Source organism: Pseudoliparis swirei, chromosome 6 (genome assembly GCF_029220125.1).
Source record: "Pseudoliparis swirei isolate HS2019 ecotype Mariana Trench chromosome 6, NWPU_hadal_v1, whole genome shotgun sequence".
NCBI lineage: Eukaryota > Metazoa > Chordata > Actinopteri > Perciformes > Liparidae > Pseudoliparis > Pseudoliparis swirei.
In genome coordinates, this window is record NC_079393.1 from 11,462,402 (window position 1) to 11,485,436 (window position 23,035).

Consider the following 23,035-nt stretch of genomic DNA (forward strand, 5'->3'; position numbering starts at 1 on the left):
CTATTATTAACCTAATGACCAACACAATCATTATAAACAAAAGAGACAAAGATATCAAATATTTGCAAGTTTTTTTTCTTTTACAATATTAATTTTAAACAATTTGTCCCATAATATTTACAACCGTCTCAATGTTTTTCCTAAAGCTTCATTTCATTATTTTATATCACATAATCGCATAAATTCATCATTCCTGTCTGTGCAGTTTACACTGCGACATATCATGCTGCATAAAACACTTTCATCACATCATCTCACAGTTATTGACAATAACTTCATGCAAGATTATTGACAGTTTCTCTGTGAAATTGAATTCTGATTATAAACAGCAACATTAGTCATGTTAATACCTACTGCTGATCTGCAGTTACCAGCAGGATGAGACTACTTCTGACACAAATAGAGTGTTTTATTGTACCGGTAAACAGTAATATGAAAATAATTGGCTATATATCGGAAAATGTGTCAAACATTCTGGCACAGATTTAGATATGCGATAGCTAAGATCTACTTATTTTAGTCATTCAGTAAACAGCTGGAATATCGCCAATGAGCATAAACATTGACCACACTGATCATACAAATATGTACATTACATGCATGTTGTGCTTACACATGTTCCAAGACACACACACACACACAGACAGACACACAGACAGACACACACACAGACACACACACACACACAGACACACACACATACACTGTGCATAGATTCATATGTTTCTCTGTTCACACGACAACCAAATGTAATGTGACAATGAAAATCAAAGAAAAGAAAAGAAAACACTGGAATACATACATGTTGGGTGATACAAAATAAATACACATTTAAAAATGTATGCAACATCTCAGTCTGTTCCACTGTGGGTCACCATCTTCTGGAAGGGTCGTGCTGCTCAGTCTTGGTTGCCAGAGTCGATCCTCTGCTGCCGCCGCTTCATGATCTCCTGCAGCTCAGAGTCCCCGCTGGTCTTCTGCAAGTTACACAGTTCATTAAAAAAGTATTTTCTCTTGAAACTTCTGTTCCCCATTTACAAATGTGTGCGCACAAGTTATGACAAGTTCATCTTACATTGAATGACTAGTGGGTAATTAATTATTTTTTCTCGAACGTGTTGAACCGGTGTTCATTTGTCCGTTTAAAAATAAACTATTGTGGTCTAACTGTGAATGAAACAACTTTGTTGAAACAGGTGTGCACAGAGTTTGCGAGCTACTTGAACAAGTGACCGACCTCTAGTTGTGCTTTCTGCACGGTGGCCTGGCAATAGACACGGCCGCCTTCCTCCCCGCACACCGCCTTCAGTTCTTCTTTGTTGAGGGAAAAGAGTTGAGCTCCAGTCAGGATCCCCAAACATTCAACAGTCCTGCAAACAAACAATTCATTTACTAAACATAAAATATGAATATACTTCTTAATATAATTCCTATTGGTAGCCTAAGTGCACCAATGTTGCTAAAACACTGTCGATCCAAAGATAAAATGTTGGCTGTATTTTAAAATAAAACAGCAGCAAAAACAGCATCCTGGTATTGTGCATGGCTTACTGGGATGGCTTACTGGGACATTTAATGGAACTGAGCCATCATCAATGTAATTAATTACACCTGTTCTTCCCCTGTCATCCTGAAGGGAGCGTGAATGTCATTGCAATCCATTTCATATTTGTGGAGGTATGACAGTAAAATAATTGCAGAGGTGGAAGTAACAGATTACATTTGATCTTGTCTCTGTAACAATGTCATTTTTTGTATGCGTGTACTTTTTTTTCCCTTCTATTTTACTTTTTATAAAAGCAGGCTACAACTTAGGCTCGTACTATCACACCCATTTAACTCTGCTAAGCATCATGTCGCAGAGTACTAGTCATGTGAAAGAGAGGAATGCACAACCAGATCCAAGATCACGTGTGCTTAGCATTCATGTCCTTTGACATAGCTTAAAAAAAAAAGTTGCATCTATTTGAATTAATGACATCATCATGTCACTTGGCTAAAAGTGCCGCGAAGTTGAGAAGCTCAGTGAGAGTAGACAAGAAAACTGGTGATACTGGGACAAACAGGCAGAGTAGACTGGTTATACTGGGAGAAATAGGCAGTGTTTTAGGGTGAACGGGTAGAGAAGTTGAACCTGCAGCAGATTGTGGAGAACTTGGTGTGTCGTTCAGACGGGTAAGCACGACAACACACTGCGGAAATCTTAAAACAAGATCGTCAGTAACCACTCTGTTGCGGCTAAGACGTTGCCTAGCAACATAGTAGTGTGTGCGTGCTACGCCTTGTGTACATGTTGTCCAACCTTTACTTTGCTTTAATACGTGTGCCAGTGGCTGCAGTCTGCTGTGCAGATTATATTGTTGCACATGTCCACTTGCCCACAAACTCTGCTGATTCTAAAATAAGTTTCAGGCACCGCTGCGTCCATCGCAGGATTAATTTTCTGAGTTTTTCTCTTTTCTGGTTAAATCCTAGTGAGGCTACAGTTGAGAAGGCAGCATATATATTTATATAAGTGATGCTCAGCTGTATGCATTGACAGACTGCACAGTCTGTTGATTGGACAGAGAGGGTGTTGTTGTTGATGTTGTTCCACTTATGTATACGTTGACATTCAATGCCATATATTTGTAGCCTAAAGATGTTCTTTAATTTCATAGTTACAAATACTCAGAGTATCTTGTAACTTACCTACTTTTTGACTTTTACTGAAGTACATTTTCACAGAAGTACATATTCTACTCATTCCACCTCTGGCTATTAGAGTAGACATACAATGCAGCTTTTAATGGCCCTACTTCTGCCGTTTTAGTGAAAACATTTTGGTGTTGGAGACATTTACTCTGCTGGATTGATAAATGTTGTGAGTGACTTACGGTTTTGAGAAACTCTTTGCGCTGAGCCATGCAGTGACCTGCTCCTGGCTCGAGTCAAAGGTGAGCGGTACATGGCTGCTGGAGGATCGCTCCACGCGGAACTTCCTGGCGGGCGGCTGGCTTTTGTTCGCGGTGATCATCATCAATAACTCATTGTTGACCTCGTCCATCACTGCACAACAGAAACAGGACAGCAGACGGCATAATTGAGCAATTATGACAAATATGTCACAAATAAATAAATAAAACAAATCGTGCTTTGTTGACTTTTGTTAGTGTTCACTGACTTTTATCTTTGGGTCTATTCTTGAAGCTGTCTCCATGGCTCAGAGAACCAGGAGATGACGTACTGCAGCCTGGCTGCAAACACACACACACACACACACACACACACACACACACACACACACACACATACATACATACATATACATACACACACACACAGACACAGACACACACACACACACACACAGTTCATGAGAAACCAGCTATTATTCCACAAACAGGTTTGTTTTTCATCTCACTGGTGGTTGATACATGTTTGCCCAGGAGCCAAAAAATAAGATATGTGTGTGAAAGAATTTGACACGAGGAAGAGTAGCTGCATGCAGTATCTGCTGCAGGGCGTTGGTAAACCAGTATGCAGCGTGCATGTGCAGTGCGTGGCCATGGGAATGCTTTTGTTGAGGGTGGGAACGTATTGCTGTACAGTGACGAGGATCACAACACGTGCTGAGAGATTGTCCACAAAGCTGCACTGATCTAGAAGCAGCGTGCAGATGATATGACTACAAACATTGCTTTTACATAGTTTTTTAGCTTTGTACAAAAAGAAAAAAAGGTTGGGACTTTTACATACTACCCATTGTTTATATATATATATAGGTTTTTATTCAACTGATTATTTATCCCTTTAAAATCTCTTCATCAGGACTACTTCATGTGCCCTTTGCACTTTTTCTCCCGCAACAATGCAACAATTCCCAACAGTAATATTTGATTTCCACCAGAAGCAGTGGAAACATTGACCCATCTCATTACATCATACTTTAGTTTATGATTGCATTTCCCAGAATGTATTGTGATCCCTCTTGATAACACAGCTGAGAGAACGATCATGACTGTAAGCAAAGTAAGTGAGAGTGACCTGTAATATAAAAAAGATTAAAAAGCTGGATAAAGTGAATTCACAACACAACATTTCCTGTGGCTGCATTGCCTGTGGAAAGTATATCATTACACCACACAGCTACAAAAGGCTCAGGATGAATGTAACAATGCCATCAGAAAAAAGTGCTAAATTCCATAATCAGGACTGAAGGATCGTCGACGGCTGGGCAGAGGCCACCTGCACACCAGGACTGTCTATCATTACCATTCATACCCATTCATACACCACAGGGACAGCCTACAGGAGAAGTGTGGGGTTAAGAGTCTTGCCCAAGGACACATCGACATGGAGTCGGGGATCAATACAGCCACATGACATGTTGTGCCGATCCTCTGACTGCAGGACGACACGCTCTACCAACGAGCATCAGTCAACATTACTCCACTGTTTTTAAATAGATAATAGTTGTTTGCTGCCGTATCGCCGTGATTGCTGCTGCTGAAATACTTTCCTTTAAGAGCTCACACATACACAGCCACACCAGAGAATGTCATGGTAATGCACTGCATGTATAGTACAACAGGTCACCTGGTTGTAGACGCCGTCTGGCTCCTCGATCTTCACCAGGTCCAGGATGTTGACGGGGACGTAGCCGGCCTGACCGCTGCGATTCCGTAGTTTCCACCACTGTTTGTCATCCTCTATCACCTGTGAGACATGTTTCACACCTCAGTCCTGCTAACTGTAATTAAACTCAAGTCTTGGGAGTAACACACACACACACAAACACATCACATACACACACAATGCAGAGCTGAAATTGCTTCAGTGCTAGAAGTGACCTTTCATGGTTTAACACTGGACATTCGCTCATTAAAACAATTTGTTTCCAGAAGACAAAGCCCATTAGGTAAAGTTTAAATGTCAATTTATGTTTTTGGGGAGGGGGTTGCATCCTCCCTGCCAGATGATACAATGTACATATGCATTTGTTTAGATTTTATCTTTTTATTTAAAAAGACGTTTACCTCGAGGATTTCATCCTGCAGCACTGACAGCTCGTTGGCATTCCGTGCTACGAAGTGGTAGCGAATTTTGGCATATTTGCGAGTGGGGGGCATCCCATTGTAAGACCTGTTAAGACAAATGGTAGCCGCTCATCACACTGTGACATGTTTTCTGACGTGTGAACGTTTGGGAAGGACTTCATTACTTACCCATTTGACGAGTTTGAGGATTGTGTTCCATAATACTGAAAAAGCAGACAGATTGTTACATGTCCAGGTTTAGGACCTTTAATGGTCGGTGCATCACAGACAGTAGCCGACAAACACGCCCCCTTACGTCTTCAGCTGAGTGTTTTCTGTAATCGGGGCTGGTAGGAGACCCCAGTGGCCCCATGGGTCCCTCTGTTTCCCACGGGGCCGTCCTGAGGAGCTCCAACGGCGGCTCCCAGCCATTACGAAACTTAGGACGATAAGGAGGCGCACACTGCTCTCTGGGCCACTCCGCTCTGCAACAGGAGCAACAGGATAGTCAGCATGTGACCCTTAAGCTACACATCCATACAAAAAGAGCCGGTCAAAATAACACACTGAGCTCTCGGTTGGCTGAGCAGTTTGCATGTGGTCAGTGTGTGACTGGGTGTGTGAATGTGAGGCTTGAAGTTGTGACGCGCTTTGGATAAACGTGCTATTTAAATGCAGCTACTTATGTACCTAGGTTTGGTCCATCCATCCCCCAGCAGCTCAAAGATGATCGTCTCTTTGGGGGTGAGGTGTCCCCGCAGGAAGTCGACCGTGTCTTTGGAGAAGTGAGGGGAGATGACGGAACGCACAAGTTCAGGACTCCCACAGCTCTGCAGCACCTGTGGACGCATTCAGAAGTTAACTTTTTAGCAATGTTTGTATATATTTATTATATACCAAACATTAAGGGCCATTTATTGGAAAGTTTTCTACTCAATACTCCAGCAATATTTTAGCCAATCATAAAATATGTTTAAGATGTTGTGTCTAGTGTCTTATAAAGAAAAGAAACTGAACTAAGCTGTTTAATCTGAAGATGATTTTGTATTTTCAGATGACATGAAAGTAATAAATGAAAAGCAATTAAATGCATCAGAAATCTCTGCATCTTAACGATATTGTAAAACAACACATGCATTTTAAAGTGCTGCATGTTGACACTGATTATTGAGGTAAGCGAGACGCCGTGGCACCGCACTTTGAATATTACTGCTCTGGCTTTATCTGAACCGTATCAAGCAAATCAAACAAGATAACTGCACATGATCAACCGGCAGAGCTTAATCACAGCTGGCGTTCTATCCAACAGTATCAAAGTCACGATGCTCCAGTCTTCCAGGTGAGCGTTTAGCAGAGCGCCAAGGTGTGGTGGCAAAAAAAATAAAAACAGTGAGAGGAACGTCTGACGGCAACAATGCGAGCGCTTAACAGCTTTGAGTCTGTGCGTCTTCTTCAGGGCTCAGTCAACATCGAGGATAGCAGATGACATGGATGACTTATTTCGAGTGGATTAATATCGTTGGCATTCACAAAAGATGATGGCATCACCTGTAATACCTTTCATCCACATATGTCTCTGACACACAGACACAGACACACACACACACACACACACACACACACACTGAACAGATTCATAGCTCTTACCAGCTCCAGGGGGCCGAAGAGGACATGAACCAGCTCAGACGCACTTGGATTTTGTATGTGTTTCTTCAGTTTGGCCTGCAGGGGGCGCCATGACAGACAGACAGTGAGAAGGCGATGAACAGAAGACAAGCGATGATTGAGGAGAGGTTAGGAGCTGTGATATCTCACCAAGAGGTTGAGGGCCAGCTTCAGTTTCTGCAGGCTATCAATGAACTCTTCTTCAGTGGGGGGCTTGGCTCGCAGGGTCAGCATGCCCTCTATAAACAACCAGAGCAACAATGACCACACACAGACTCCAGAGTTACCAGCCCTCCATAGAGACATATCACAGACAGGACACAGGAGTCACTTTCTGGCCACAGTTCAAGGAAATTGTATTTTGTCAGGTATATAAACGCAAGCAGTACAATAATGGTTAGCTCATAGACAGAAACAAATCATCTTGACCAGAGAGTGAAGCGTAAGAAAGAATGTGCTACATCAGTGTTTCTCAACTTGTGACCCAGAAGGTCTCAACATTCTCACAACCCCAGAAACCAGAGTCATGTAATGGGAATTTAGGGATCGTATTCTTTTAAATTGTATTTTCAGCTATGGAAGTTTGAATAAATATTAAATATATCAGACCTACTGATTTTACTATATCTAATTATATTCATATAATATACAGGACTGTCTCAGAAAATTAGAATATTGTGATGAAGTTCTTTATTTTCTGCAATGCAATTAAAAAAAACAAAAATATCATGCATTCTGGATTCATTACAAATCAACTGAAATATTGCAAGCCTTTTATTCTGATTTATTGCTGATTATGGTTTACAGCTTAAGAAAACTCAAATATCCTATCTCTAAATATTAGAATATCATGAAAAAGTATACTAGTAGGGTATTAAACAAATCACTTGAATTGTCTAATTAACTCGAAACACCTGCAAGGGTTTCCTGAGCCTTGACAAACACTCAGCTGTTATAAATCTTTTTTTTTACTTGGTCTGAGGAAATATTAAAATTTTATGAGATAGGATTTTAGAGTTTTCTTAAGCTGTAAGCCATAATCAGCAATATTAAAACAATAAAAGGCTTGCAATATTTCAGTTGATTTGTAATGAATCCAGAATGCATGACATTTTTGTTTTTTTAATTGCATTACAGAAAATAAAGAACTTTATCACAATATTCTAATTTTCTGAGACAGTCCTGTATATGTGAAACGTCTTGATCAACATGACCCGATATGGGATTCTGACCCATAAGTTGAGAAACTGATTCTCTAGAAAGAGAATACATCATTTTCAGCTCATTTGTCTGTGTAGTCGGGGACAACACACACGTTGTGTGTTTGCACCTGACCAGGCACATAGAAAACAACACATCACGTGCATGTATGTAAAGAATGTCTTGCTGCGATGGAAACAAAGTGTGTTGACATAAAATCACTGCATCACAGCAGTGTTGGTTGGTAAAACATTACTCAGCGACATGTTACAGTCTAGAATATTACTTGGCACCTTTACTTTGTTATAATTATCTGCTAATACACTTTCGGTTCATAGATGCACACTTTTGTTTTCAATTGAAATAGTTGTGACCAAGGCAGCCTCCATGCATAGTTTAACAATTGCTTTCTTTTGGTATGCCAATATCTTTGACATAATAACAGACGGATCAAAGCACACTGATAATCATTTTAACATGCCAGACATATATTAGTTCAGCTTTCCCAAGGAGTGGATGCGAAGTAATAATATGACACTTGAGTAATGAGTATTGTGTTACTTGTGTTACAAACTGGCCACTGCTACCACACATGCATCACTGGATGACAGTCCAGGGCCACAGGACACAAACAGAGAAACATGGCAATGTGAGCAATACCAACATATTGTCACTGCATCCGTGCCACCACAGAAGAAGAAAGGGAGACAGACCTGCTGGTCCTTTCTTCTTATTCTTCTTACTCTTGTGGCGCTGGTTGAGCTGAGAAAAAGCCTCCGTAGCCTTTTGCAGCCGCGCCACAAAGATCTCGATGTCATCCAGGGAACAGTTGAGGATTTGCTGAGGGAGACAAATACTGTGGTTTAACTTAAAGACCATAGCATCATGAGCCCGTGAAAGGAGCTGTGTAATGTAAGGACCGGTGTCCGTGTGGATAAAAACACTCACCACATCCTTCTCGATGCGTTGGGCCAGTTTTTCATGTGACTCTGTGTCATTTTGTCTGGAGGCTTGTTGATCTACATGCAAACACAACAAAAGCTCATGTGAATGCAACTTTTGCATAAAATGTGAGCTGTGCATGTGAGAAGGCGTTCTTTGAGTACATGTGCAGTTTGTGTATTCTCACCCTGCGTGTTCATGGCTGCTGCACGTCCCATCACAGCAGGTGGCAGGCCCTTAGGCGGCGAGGAAGGATAGTTTCTCTGTGACGCTTCATTTTCTCCTGGTTCACCCTGGAGGACGAGGAGGAGGCATTGAGACCGTTAGAAATCTACAATCAAGTTAGCTAACTTCTCATTAGAAGTCTGTGTGGCCTCCTTTGATGTGTATTTGACTGCAAGAAGCTGTGTGTGTTTCACTGTTCTCACTTCAGAGTCTGAAGCCTCATTTTCTTTCCATGCTTGTCGTCTCCAATGGCACTATCTATATCTGCATGAACCATCTCCGCCTGAAGAAAGTGAGGAGAGACATACAGTCAACCTTTTTATCCTTAATGGTGGTGGAGTTTTAAGGCTGAAAGCAGTTTCTCTAGAGCCGAGATCCAGTTACAATACTGCCATGACAAATTGAATTATGAAAGTTTGCAGTTGAATGCATTGAAGTAACGTATAATCCATTCATATATTTAGAAAATGTAGTTTTAATTATGATCATCTATGCAAAGCTTTGGTTTTTGGAAAGATTTAGCTGTTCTATTCTTTCTCCACATTGAATAACTGAAGCGTCAGAGTTTTGATAGATAAGGAACTCCTCATTCACTTATATTATTTCAATAAAGACAAAGGTAAGCGATATGTGATGATCCAAAGGTCGTATTCAGATCCTTCAACCCTGCTCAGTGTTTATGAGCCAACATTTCTTGTAAATTATTTATTTGAACTTACTAGTATTCTGGAGATTCTGAACAACTGAGAGGTAATATCTTGACAACAAGTTATAGTATTAGATCCTTTCAGGGATTGACCTTCCCTTGAGAAAATTTCGCTGATTAAGGCTGCAAAAAATGTAAAGGATACACACAAGCACACTGCCACCAACAGTACTTGAAATCTGACCTGGAGCTCCAACAACAGCAGCTTGGATTTACAAATGACATAAAACACAAAGCCAGCCAATCATGCACCGACGATAAAGGACGCAAACGGAGCCAAGCCTGCATCATTTAAACGGACTCACCTCCACCTGGTCGCAGTGGAAGAAGTGGATGTCGGGTTTGTGCTGCTCGTTGTCCTGACACACCAGCAGGAGGACGGAGGGTATCGCGTCTGATTCAGGACCGTCTGACTCATGTGGATTGTGGGAAGAGGAAGTTCTCCAACTCTTCCTGCAGGAGCACAACGGAGGAACAGTTAGAAGAGGAGGTGGAGGAAGAGGAAGACAAAGATAATTGCCTATCTGAGTGGGCCTGAGAATGATAGAACAATACTAGGCCTACAAATAGTCTTCAAAGAGTGATGAGAGAATTAATGCCCCTCTCATCTCTGCATGGCAAATACGAAGAGGGCACAAGCAACTGTTTAGCTTCGCACAAAGACGGGAATTGGAGAAAAACAGCTAGCCTAGCTCTGTCAAACAATAACTAAATGTTTAACCCTGTTCTTAAAACTCACTAATTAACAATAATCATATACTGTTTGTTTAATTCTTTCAAATTAAAGAGTAAAAAACAATAATTTGTGAATCTACGTGGAGTGTTGTGGGATTTTGTTATCTTTGGACCAAGCCAGGCTTGCTGACTGCTTGCTTCTCATCTTTATGCTAATCTAAGCTAACTGTAGCTTCATATTGAACAGACAGAGGGATATCAGTCTTCTCATGTAACTTTAGACAAATAAGCAAAATGTGTAAGTATTCCTTTAAAGGTTGACATTGACATAACCACAAACATTATCTTGGACATTATGACGTGTAAAAAAAGTTATTTTTTATTCAATTGGAGGCTACCACATTTAATTAATACTTAAACAGGCATCTGAGCATGTTTGTATTGTACTAAATTGGGGCACTTGTGAAACAGATAAAAAACGGAATTGTGTAACAGTTTAGCTCCACACCTTTTTATTAGTTGTTTTCATCCTGTCTGCCTGTTTCACTAACTATCATTTCGTTCCAGATTATGCTTCCCATCTCGTCAGTCCAACTCCCTTCACCTGTTCTCTCACCGGACTTTGATCACTCCCTTGTCAATCCCTCATTACCTTCACCTGGTCCTCATGCCCGTCTCACCTGTTGCTCATTCCCTCGTTAGTCCCTGTCTACTTGGGTCCCTTCACTTGCACTTGTCCTCTGCCAGATTGTCTTGTGTTTTCCAGCCCAAGCCCTTGTGCGGTCCATATTGTGTCGCTATATTTCTGAGTGTTCTGTTCCTGATTATTTTTTGAGTAAAGATCATTATTCGCCTTCGCCTGCTTTATGCTGTCAGTGTGGTCTACTGGCGCTCTAACGGGCTGCCAGATGGCTGGCTGCCTGTCTACGCTGGTTACCCTCTGCCCCCCTACGGCTGAGCTTGACCACCCAGTCTTTGGTTTATCTCCCCTCCCCCCTTCCTCACGTTGCATGTCTTGTTTAGATGTATGTGCTTTTGTGCTGAGGTGTTTTTTCTGCTCCCACACTGTACCCCTCTAGGGGCATATTCTGGGGGTTGTTTTTTATTTTCTGCTCTCTTCCCTCGTGTTATGCTGTAATCTTCCTGGATCTGCCTGTAATTTCCCGCTTGCGGGATCAATAAAGTATACATCTATCTATACATCTATCTATTATTTGCAGTTCTGTCTCCTGAGTCGGGCTATTGTGTTCACACAAATCGTCCTGTGACAAATTGTTAATATCGATGAACAGAAAGCCAATATATCCTTACTTTAAACTCTAAAAACAATGGATCCAACACGTTCCATAATGGACCTTCAATGCATTTTTTATTAGAAACTCCCTGGCTGGTAAAATTCTCACATCTTTCAAACTCCAAGCCTCACTAGTGCTGGCTTTGTGTGTGATGCTGTAGATCCCAAACACAAACCAGTGCCTTTGAATGTGAGGTGTATTACATGCAAACATAATCTGATGATGTGTGGACAGATGTGAAGCTGTACCTGTGTGTCACAGTCCAGCAACCTGACCGCCTTGTCGGTGACCTGCAGGAGCATCTCTTGGGTCCAGATTTTGTCTTTTGAGTCCAGAAGGACCAGTTTCCTGACGGCATCGTCCACCGTGGTAATGGACTCGGTCTTGTCCATAATGAACGTGGAGAGATGCTGAGTAGAAAACACAACTTGTTTGTATTCATGAAAGAAAAGTGTTCATTACTGAGCTTAGACTAGCTGTTAGGTGGATTGTTACCAATGTACATGCATTGTTCACATGCATGCTAAGCTAAGCTAATCAGCTGCTGGTTCCAGCTTCATATTGAACATACAGACATGACGGATATTAATCTTCTCATTAACTCTCAGCAAGAAAGCTAATAATAATTTCCAAAACTGAGGTGTGCTGTACTGTATATTAAGGCCTGTTTTCTTCTTCTTCTTACATTATCTGTAAAACTACTTAACTTGAAGATTCTTCATGATGCCTTCAGCTAACAGCATAACTTGATCACTTGTTTTATCTGATATCAAAGCTGACATATTACTACCACTTTGGCTCTCTCAGCATGCAGCTGCCACCAGTGAGACTCTGATCTGAGACTACATGGGCAGCACGGTGGCTCATTGGTTAGCACTGTCGCCTCACAGCAAGAAGGCCCTGGGTTCGAATCCTGGTCGTCCAGGTCCTTTCTGTGTGGAGTTTGCATGTTCTCCTCGTGTCTGCGTGGGTTTCCTCCGGGTACTCCGGTTTCCCCCACCATCATAAAGACATGCACCGCAGCCTCACCCCGGTTCGTATGGATGTGAATGGATGTTGGTGGTGGTCGGAGGGGCCGTAGGCGCTGAATGGCTGCCACGCTTCCGTCAGTCTGCCCCAGGGCAGCTGTGGCTACTGATGTAGCTTACCACCACAGGGATGACTGTGTGTGTATGACTACTGGACTCTGGACTGTAAAGCGACTTCGAGTGTCTCGAGAAGCGCTATATAAAATAAATGATTATTATTACATGGCCATGTGTGATAACAGCGACGCATTTGGAGGCCTGATTGCTTTATCAAAGAGTTTTATAATATATGAATTGACTCTTGAAAGAATACTAAAGAGATTAACGTTCCGCATTTATCTCTGGCCAAAAGAACAATACATAACATTTAGAGTAAGTTTCTTTTATCTTGTTTTTCCCATGAGGTTCAGTGAACTTTAAAAAAAATCATTACTGTTTAGCCTTAATTTTGTATATGTGTGACAGGAATTATTGAGAAAAAGAAAGAATAAGAACAAACTAGCTGAATTACATCTGTACACCTAATACCGATCGAGTTTACAACTACTGCAATAGCCAAACAAGATTTTCCATCTTATGCATATTTTAAAATGATACTGTATCTCTATTATATTTGTATTGAGTTAATTTTATGTTATTTCCATAACTCTTTATTTCCCTTTCCCAGTCGCAAGTCAGGTGAAGCACATCCATAATCAACACATGAATGATGCAGACACGTATCTGATGAAGTAAATCAAACATGTAATACAGAAGGGGATTCAGAGAGCAAGATCCATGAAACTATTATTTTTAACTTTAATAATAAAGTAAAGTTAAAGAGCCTCTCTGTTAACCTCCCAACCCTTCTAACACTGTTAATTAAACATGCATTGTTACATTTTAAATCTTTAGCAAGCTTTCTACTTCTACATATATGTTTGCTTTATTTCTGAAAACGTTTTTAAATACAGAAATGGTCAACATTTTGAAATGATGTTTTTTTCCCAGATAATCACAAATAGAGCGGCTCTTACCTCAACATGATACTGCGACGTCTCCTGCATGATATAATTGGAGTTGGAGTATTTTTTCCTCTGTTCTGTTGATAAGAAAACAAAAACACCAAAAGTGAAAAACTGACAATCCCAGTACTGCCTGTGATCATAGTGTACATCTTTGATCTAAACAGCCAGCAGTGACACTGACCTAAACTCCACATATTGCCCGTGTCAGCAGAGAGAACAGCTGAAACAAAACACTTGTGTGCAAGCTGAAAAGACCAGCATAGCAATAAGGAAGTGACTATAATATGTAACGTGTGGGGCGTTGTCTTCATGTTTTATTTGTACAATACACAAATATATTTTATGAATACACTATTCAATATTAACATACATTTTTAATGAATAGTAAATGGTATTTTACATTACATTACATGTCATTTAGCAGACGCTTTTATCCAAAGCGACTTACAATAAGTGCATTTCAGAGTACAAACTAAGAACAACAAGAATACAGGAAGTAACATTTCCTCAACATAGTCGAACTACAAAAGTACCATAAGTAAGAGCTATTTAAGTGCCACTGAAGTGCAAATCTGTGTTTTAATCCAGATATAGTCGGAAAAGGTGTGTTTTCAGTCTCCGGCTGTTTAACAACAGTGCAGTAAAACAACGGGTTTTTATTAGTGGTCCAGACTTTGAAAATTGTTTACATCATTTTGTGTCCTGCAAGAAGGCAAATCAAATGAGCAGAACTATCTGAGAAGTTAATTATTGAATCTCATATACAATAGTTTGTGTGACTTGATTTGACCCCTAGCATTACATCTTGCATAACCCAGGGCGGCAATTACAGGCGCCGATTTACTGCAGGGTCAAAGATCGATAGTACTACTTCTCGACAGCACCACGCTAAGTGTTGCTCAATATGCCGTAAATTTAGCCTGACATTTTCTCATTTTTAGAACAAACCTGTTAAATAGTAACGCTGGTGTACGTTAAATAGGGGCATGTCAATATTTTGTTGGCAGTGCTACCAGTGATTTAAATTAAACTAATGTCACCACAGAGATTCACACAGGAAAGATTCACTCTAGACATATTTTAAGACGAAACTACTTGCACAAACATTTACAAAACCTATCTACTTCCCCCCTAAAAAAATCCAGGATCGACGCAACATTGATATATTAATAAATATTAAGTTTGTATGAGGAACCTGCAAGTAGTTGCATATTTACACATCTGGCCGTTACGGAGCAACATTATCATTTATTTGGAGTTTTATTTCTGGCCATCTGGTGAAGTCCAGTATTAAACAAAAATGAAGTCATGACCAAGACCAGAGTGTGCATCAAGACTGAGAGACCCAGTGCTGATTCTTCTAGGTATACATATTTCTTTCCAGACAGTCACAGCTTTCTCCTGTCTGACAGATGTGAATGAGGGCGGCAAAGTGTGACAGCCGTTAACGTTTACAAAAAAAGTCTAATTATAAATGAGTTACATTGTTGGTTGCATTTGAAGCAGGATGGTGTACATCTTATCCCAGTAATGATATCAACAAATAAATTAGACAATGCACATGCAATTTGATGATACACCAGCTTCGGTCTTGTCTCAGGAGAGCTGATTTCTATATAAATATATAACAATATAATTAAAACATGTGAGTTAAATAAACATTCACATTTGTCAGAGACCGAGACCGTTTTTTTGTACCCGACTATAAACATTACTGTTAACTTCTGCTGTAAAGTTGGGCATTTTAACATGTAGTCTGCGGAGATGGATTTGCTTTTGATGTCATCCTCAAGTGGCCATTTGGGGTACTGCAGATGTTGGCACTTTATTTCTTAGCACCGGATCTTGCCACATTCCCCCAAAAATTATTTAGATAAATACATTTAAAATACTGACCTGTTAAAAGTTATTATGTATTTTGTAATCAATCTATTTGAAATCACAATCAATTGGAATTGTTGACAGCACTGTGTATACTGTTGGCTGCGACCATTGTCTTCAAACCAGTGTGCTCATTGACCTATTTACCGCCTGAATAGTCTGCAGGTAACAATTACTGATAAATGATAGCATGTTGTTATCAACTCCAGATCCATATCAGGTCTCTGTATGTCCCCCACCCAATAGAGTCAACATTTTGATGCAGCACAGGCGTTCTCTCCATACAGACGCCCAGCCACATTTCACTTTATGTACTTTTTGGTGACTGTGACACAAAAGCTCTGCTGTTTGTTTAACTCTTAACCAATATGTGCCAAGCCTCTAAATATCATAATATATATTTATTGTTGATTTAGTGTTAATTAAATAGGCTTCATAGAGCTCGGCTTTTTCCATGATCCCGGCAGCTTTTTTTGTCTGCAACCGCTGCCGCTGCCTAAATGACGCAAACGTGTTCCTGCTATTCCCTCTCTGCGGATTCCTTCCTGCTTGGCTCAACACAGGTGAAACACAAGCGTCAAGTGTCATACTGAAAGTTGAGCTCGCCCCATGTCTTATTAATGGGCTGACATTCACGCCAATCAATTCACAGCGCTGCAACAGCTTGCAATAAGAGCCACTTAGCAGGTGGATGGGCAGATCTTCTCCAGAGTCAATGACCAGTGACAAACATAGCGCCTTGGCCGATTACCAAACCAATACATGACCGAGATCAATCGGACAATCTTACCTCCTTATAACTTCCCTTTAAACAAACTGAGACATGATATCTGCAATATGATGACTCATCCCCGAAGAAAGGCAGGAAAACATTTTGATACAATGCCGTGAAACTGAAACTTTTTAGGGGATGTTGTATGTGTACAGATTGTAAAGCCCTCTGAGGCAAATTTGTAATTTGTGATATTGAGCTATACAAAATAAACTGAATTGAAAATTGAATTTAAAGAGAGCTGCCGGATGGTCTGAGGTCAAGGAGTGATGAATCTGATGTGACGTCTCTGCTTTAACACCAAAACTGCTGATAACAGATCAGATGGGAGAACCTGTGCATCCTTTGCATCTGCTTTGTGCTGCACTGTGTGAATGATGGGAGTTTTGCAAACGGGATATTGAGCTGTGACTTTTGCTGTTGTTCCTTTACATGTTTACTCAGCAACATACATTAATCTATCCAAATATCTCCCACTGTTATGGATGGTGCACAACATTGTGCCTCTGTGGTTCGGGAGGACAGGCAAGCTGCTGTCATCCTCCAGTGAGAAGTGACCATCTGCCATATAAGATGCAATAAGCCAATGAAAAACAGCACAGCCTCGTCACACATGCAGCGGGATATTTCATAGGAATCACAGCAGTGGGTGGGTCCTGTGGACTTACAGCACAAAAGCACTTCACAGACACCGAGGTGCACAGTCAGATGCTTCGGGAGCATCTTGCCTTCCTGCAATACATCATCTGTCATTTGAGGCCATTCTATATTTGGAACAGGGCAGCCATGTACGAGAGCAGCTTGTCCCGGCAAACCTCAGTGAAGGTTTCTATCGTTTATGCTACACAATGTTCCTCTATGTTGGTGTGGAGGGAGGTGCTGGCAGGAGCCAGTGAGCTAATGTCTGAGGCAGCGCGGAGTGAGACCGCCTCTTCCTTTGCACTTTTCAATGCATCTTTTATTCACCTGCAGGACATGGGCATCCCCACCCTGTTCCAACCACACATGAAAAACAGGCACACCCTGCACATTGCAGTCACACACACACACACACCCTGCACATTGCAGTCAAACACACACACACAACCTGCACATGTCAGTCACACCCACAAACAGACACACACACACAGGTATGCAATAAGCTAGTGACAAGCCATAACTGTAGTTATCTTTGAACTGACAATTCAGAATGAATGGAGCCTTAAATTAACATGAACAGATTCTTCCATTCAAAGTATACAAAAAAGACTAAAAGACAATATACATCTGCACAAAACGTGACAAAAAAATGCAGACAAAAATAACCTGACAACAACACCCCGCCATGCTGTGCAGGCCGGGCACAGAGCTGGAAACTGAAGTTCCCTTCAGGAGCCTTGCCTCCCTCCCATGTCCCTCAGCGTCTGACAGAGGTGACAGCAGCCTGAGCACGACGGGGCCCCTCAGCAGGACCTTGGCCCCCCTTATCACTGTGTGTGTGTTCTGGGAAGAGGACTGTGATAGTCCAGCAAGGCCGCGAGGCTGCAGCAAGTGAGGGAGCTGGATTTCCTGACCGTCATTTGAATAGAACATTTTATATGTTAGTGATTCGGCTCAGTCACAGTGCTGATCTACACGGCCGGACAGTTTGAAAAAGCTGATTTGCACAGATGCAAAATCGAAGAAAAAAATAAATGTCTCAAATATACTTTAGCTTATTTTTTTATAAATGAAAACAGCTAGGCTGTCGTTTTTTGGAAAAAGCATATTTGTTGTAGATTATTATCATATGCGGATTTATACAGATTTTGTGTGAGAGTACATTAACACCAGCCGGACGGTGTATGTGGGATTGACTCAAAATTAACTGCGGTGCTGCTGGTTCAGTGTTCCTCTCCCAGCAACAGAGCGGCTCATTTATGGACGACAGTGAAGGTCAACAATCAGGCTTCGACTCCACAGGCAATATGAATAAGCAGAATAAATCAAGTTTGTTTTCTAAGGATTTTAGAAAAATATAGAATATTATCTGTATTTAAGAATATAAATAATAAAGGGTGTTGAAGAACATACTTAATAAACAGAACTATTCCTTAACAATTATTAACAAGAGTGTATAATCCCCCAAATGAATCAACTCCTAAATGACTCATCAATCTGTCTGTAGTGACTCATGCCACAGAAATAAGGGCAGAGGTAATTACAGGTGAAGGCATGTAAAGGCAACGTCTTGAAAACAGACCAACAACAAGGCAGCAACTTCCCTTCACACTTCCGTGCAGTCACTTACCGTAGAGGGCCTTGGCGCTCATCTTGCTGTCTGATCTGGCCACTCCACTGCAATGACAAGAAGAGGAGACGGGGTTACGCTGCATGTTCTTCATCCTCACCCCTCCACCTCTGGACGTCAGTGTCACAAACCCTCTGAATCCCCCACACTGTCACTTCTCATACACGCAAGTAGCACACAATAGGAGTGATATATACAGAGAGCAGACTGGCAAGCACTGGATGAGATTAGCCTGAGATTCTGAGCATATGGACCAGCCAGGGAGAGAGAGGGAGTGTGGAAAAGGGAGAGAGGGGGAGGGTAAAAGGAGGTGTGTGGGGCATGGAGGGAGGCTAGAGCCAGGAAAACCCAGGCAAAGGCAAACAATTCTCAACAGAGCTGCTTTGTGCCCGAGGTCCCTGACCCACACCACCTTCTGCACACTGGGTTAGTGATTCTCCCGCAGCTGTGTGACAGTAACTCAGCATAACACACAGAAAGGTAAATATGGGGGGGGGGGGGGGGAGATGCAGGAATGTGTGCGACACTCACTTGGCTTGCCTCGACGGAGATCGCAGAACACTCATGGTTTAAGACATCCACCTGGAGAAAGAACCAGACAGGAGGATAATCAGAGAAAGAACGAGAGTGGGTGTTGATGGAGGGAGGTGGATGGGGATGGAGAGCAAACAGTTTACCAAAAAAAAGCAGCATTATGTATCCCTTTAAAGACCTTCTAAATGCCTGTTGCATCATTTTGGTGAGCTCTCATGTACAGTGAACGCTAGCCTCGTTGAGGTTGTAGATATGGCGGTTGTAGATATGGCGGTTGTAGATACGGCGGTTGTAGATACGGTTTGCAAAGTGGAGGCGTAGTCTACAAAACAGCCTGCTCTTCCACTGGGCAGAGCCAGGTGTTGGGCCTGTACTGCTGTAGTCGGGGGACTGATCTGGGACAAAGGCAGACAGCAGGCCGATATGCACTGTGTAATTAGATCCACTATGTTGATGACTGTACCTGCATAGCTGCAGTTCATTAATGTGGCTTTACGCTCAGCCCAGCTAAGTATTTGATAATTGGCGTGGCGTGCGACATCTAAATCTGGTTAACCTGAGCAGGAAATGAGCGAAGGAAACTCCTGCACACCTTTATAACATATCACGTCTACGGCACACACTAGGGCTAAACACACACTAGCTAGTATAACTGTGGACCCTAACAAGCTGTTACACAACAGTTTGGGCTCCTCCAGACTTCCTTTATGATAATTTATCCTGCATTCACCACTGATAAGCGTCCCTATGTTACTGGCTAAAGTGAATTGTATTTAACAGTGAAGTTAGAAATGTATCACTTTGGCCGATGCCTTCAGTTTGTATGATTAATTGGAAGCGGGAGGTTTTGGGTGTCGTTTCACAAGCAAGTAGTTTGAAGTGCTCTCCAAGAACAATCCAACCTGTGAGATAATAAACTTGTGTCAGTTTGCGACACAAGGCATGCTACCCAGAGTGGCTCTGAATATTTGAGTGTACTTTTCGAACCAGACTGTTACCACTTGTCCTTGTCAGCGTTATGAGGCGGGCCTCCTCTCTGAAGTATCAAACAAGTTTTGCATAATGATGAGCATTGGTGAACTTCCCAAGGTAAATAATGTGTGTAACAGTTTACAGGTTATGGGCGCTGTCACTCAAGCTTATCTTCCAGCAGATCATCAACATAATCACCCTCAGGTAATCGGCTCATATCTGCTGAAACAAAGTGAAGACAAATCACAACAACAGCTTCCACGGATATCAACAGAAGGTACTGTGTTCCTGCACACATGGTTTTATTCAGACGCACGCATGTATCTCTCAGCAACCGGCTTAAAGGATCATCTACAACAGAATCTTACTGAGAAATGCAAATGAGCAAAGAAAACTAATCCTATTTACTTCAGTTCGCCTGCACAAAAGGTAGACTTCCTCTTTCTGTCCTTATCTCTCTGCTCATCCTCCCTCCTCACTATTGTCCTGGCACACCGCCAGGTTTCAGGAGAGCGGTGAAGCCGGAGTGGGGCGGCTGGGTGTCATGTGCTGTCAACCTCCTGGCAAGAGGCCCTCCGCACACCTCAGGTTCTTATTGTTCAATACTGACAACCTTTTAGTCAGTGGTGATTACACATTATTAGAACGATTATTACACAAAATTAGAGTCTGAGTGTGCAGGATGCTTATCTTACTCCTAGAGACACCTGTCTCATATTTTAATCTACATTTCCTCAAATTATTCCAAATTTTTTATTTTCAATTGAGATGAGCCGCTGCGTTCTGTGACAACCAATCAGAGCGATGGGAGGGACAATGAAAGTCAACAAAATAATTTGTGTTGTTGTTTTTTTTCACATGTTAAATCTAATTTTGGGTTGAAACTCAGAATTATATTATCTAATATTCTAAAAGTGATAAAAACAGACAATAAAAACAAGTTAATCAATAATTATATATCACAGTGACGTGCATGTCTGATCACTAATGTATCATCTTTGGTAATGCACTTCAACTTTTAAGTTTAGCAACCCTGACCAAATAAATCTTTAACTGGACATGAGGTTTTGCAATCAGTTTATGCGCCGAGGATGTCATGAGCTGTTTTGCACGACAACAACCTGACTGTATGTACCAAGTGTAAATAAAAACAAAAGTACTGATTTTTAGCAGCTTGTGTCCTAAACACTATTGACAGTGATAGTTTATGTACTGTGTCTAAAGAAATATGAGAAATTTGGACTTTGCAGTTGTCTGATTTATGTTTATTTAAAGCATTGCAAGCCATCTGGGTGAATCATAGCACCCTGTTATGATAGCTGGTGATGATGTTGCAGGTTGAATCTAGCTATACAGGTCTCTGAGTCAGGACACAAGACAAAATCAGGTAAGATTTCACAGATATTCCCCTTTTGCTCACATTTATATGATATAACGTTAAGATCAAACATCTCGTACCAGGACAAAACAAAATGTACACGGTTCTCAAATTAGCAATAAGTGTTTCTCATTTGGCTGTTAATGTGGAGCATTCATGAGGTTATTCCTAAACTTGTAAATTAAAGCACGTTTCTCTCACCAAAGAGCTAGATGCTGAAGGTGACATCAGACTTAAATATATGATACAACATGTAGTGTTCTGCTCTCCTGGAATAAGCAGAAACAAAACCAAATGTTGCAGTAAGTGAATTACTCTAATAATTGATTAACGCACCATTTGTTTGTATCAATATCACATCAAACCTTCAGCCTTTGGTCACAGATCATAAATGATGTGCTGCCAATTATTAGGAGACATTTCATAATAACATAATACATTATTCATAATAATTCATCTCCACGAAAAAAAAAAGTCCAACCAATCTCTACTTTAAACTCAAATTAAGCCATACAGGTGTTGAGAAAAAAATATAGGCCTAACTATAAAGTCAAACGTCATACGACTGAGAAATAAATAAATACAGAGAGAAAGAAAAGGAGTAGTCTCTATTTGACCCCTCATCGGAACTCACAGTGGGTTTTCCTGACAGGATGTGCGAGGTGACAAACGTGGGCAGAAGCATCAGCCCGCCATCGCAGCCCGGTCAGGAACTCAGCGGGAAATTGTCGATATTTTGTACCGGCTTGTTTTTTCAGTTGAACGGTTGAAATCCAAGACAGTGAAACACACAGTTGTCAACCAACAGAGCGCAGACGGACCAGTTGCCAGTCGGTAGGTGAGTCTGCAGGTAACTCAATCTGAAAGGGGCGGAGCTCCGCTGACACTTTGCTTGAGGGAGGGGGAGGGGGGGGAGGATTGTTCTCGCTTAACTGTAAATCGGAATACTTTGGTTTGGGTGCATGCTGGTGATGCAACTCACTCATCGGTGTTATTATCCGGCATCACAAAAAGCAACAATAACCCACTCCGTGCAGCTTCATTTAAAGACATTTATGATTTATTATGTCGTCTTATTGTCATGTGCTGTGCTTTAGTATCTTTGGAGTAAGCGGTGGTTTCAAACGTTTATGTTTTGTGTCCCCTTAAAATAAAGCAATATCAACTTGTGGCCCCGCATCACATACAAATGGGAATAAGAGAGTATTTTAACTAAAATGCGTTTTTTCCTGCTCAGTGATTTGAAGGCTTTATGATTTTATTTTGTATTTTTATATTTTGCAAGAAAAAAAATGTTTTAAATCATTTTGTGATCCTCTGATTCATCTTGGGACCGTTTGACAAATCACGACTCAAAGGTTGGTTATCACCGCTGTAAAGCACTAGTGCCCCACCAAGACCTTTATTGGGATGCCCTTAGGTGACTTTTATATGGTTGTCAAAAATATAAAAAAACATATATATATTA

At 41.3% G+C, this 23,035-nt stretch overlaps 1 pseudogene; it reads right to left on the reverse strand.

The window, feature by feature from the left end:
* Window positions 1–54: 54 nt before the first annotated feature.
* On the reverse strand, window positions 55–22,391 carry LOC130195899 (epidermal growth factor receptor kinase substrate 8-like protein 2; annotated as a pseudogene).
* Between the last annotated feature and the right edge of the window lie 644 nt (window positions 22,392–23,035).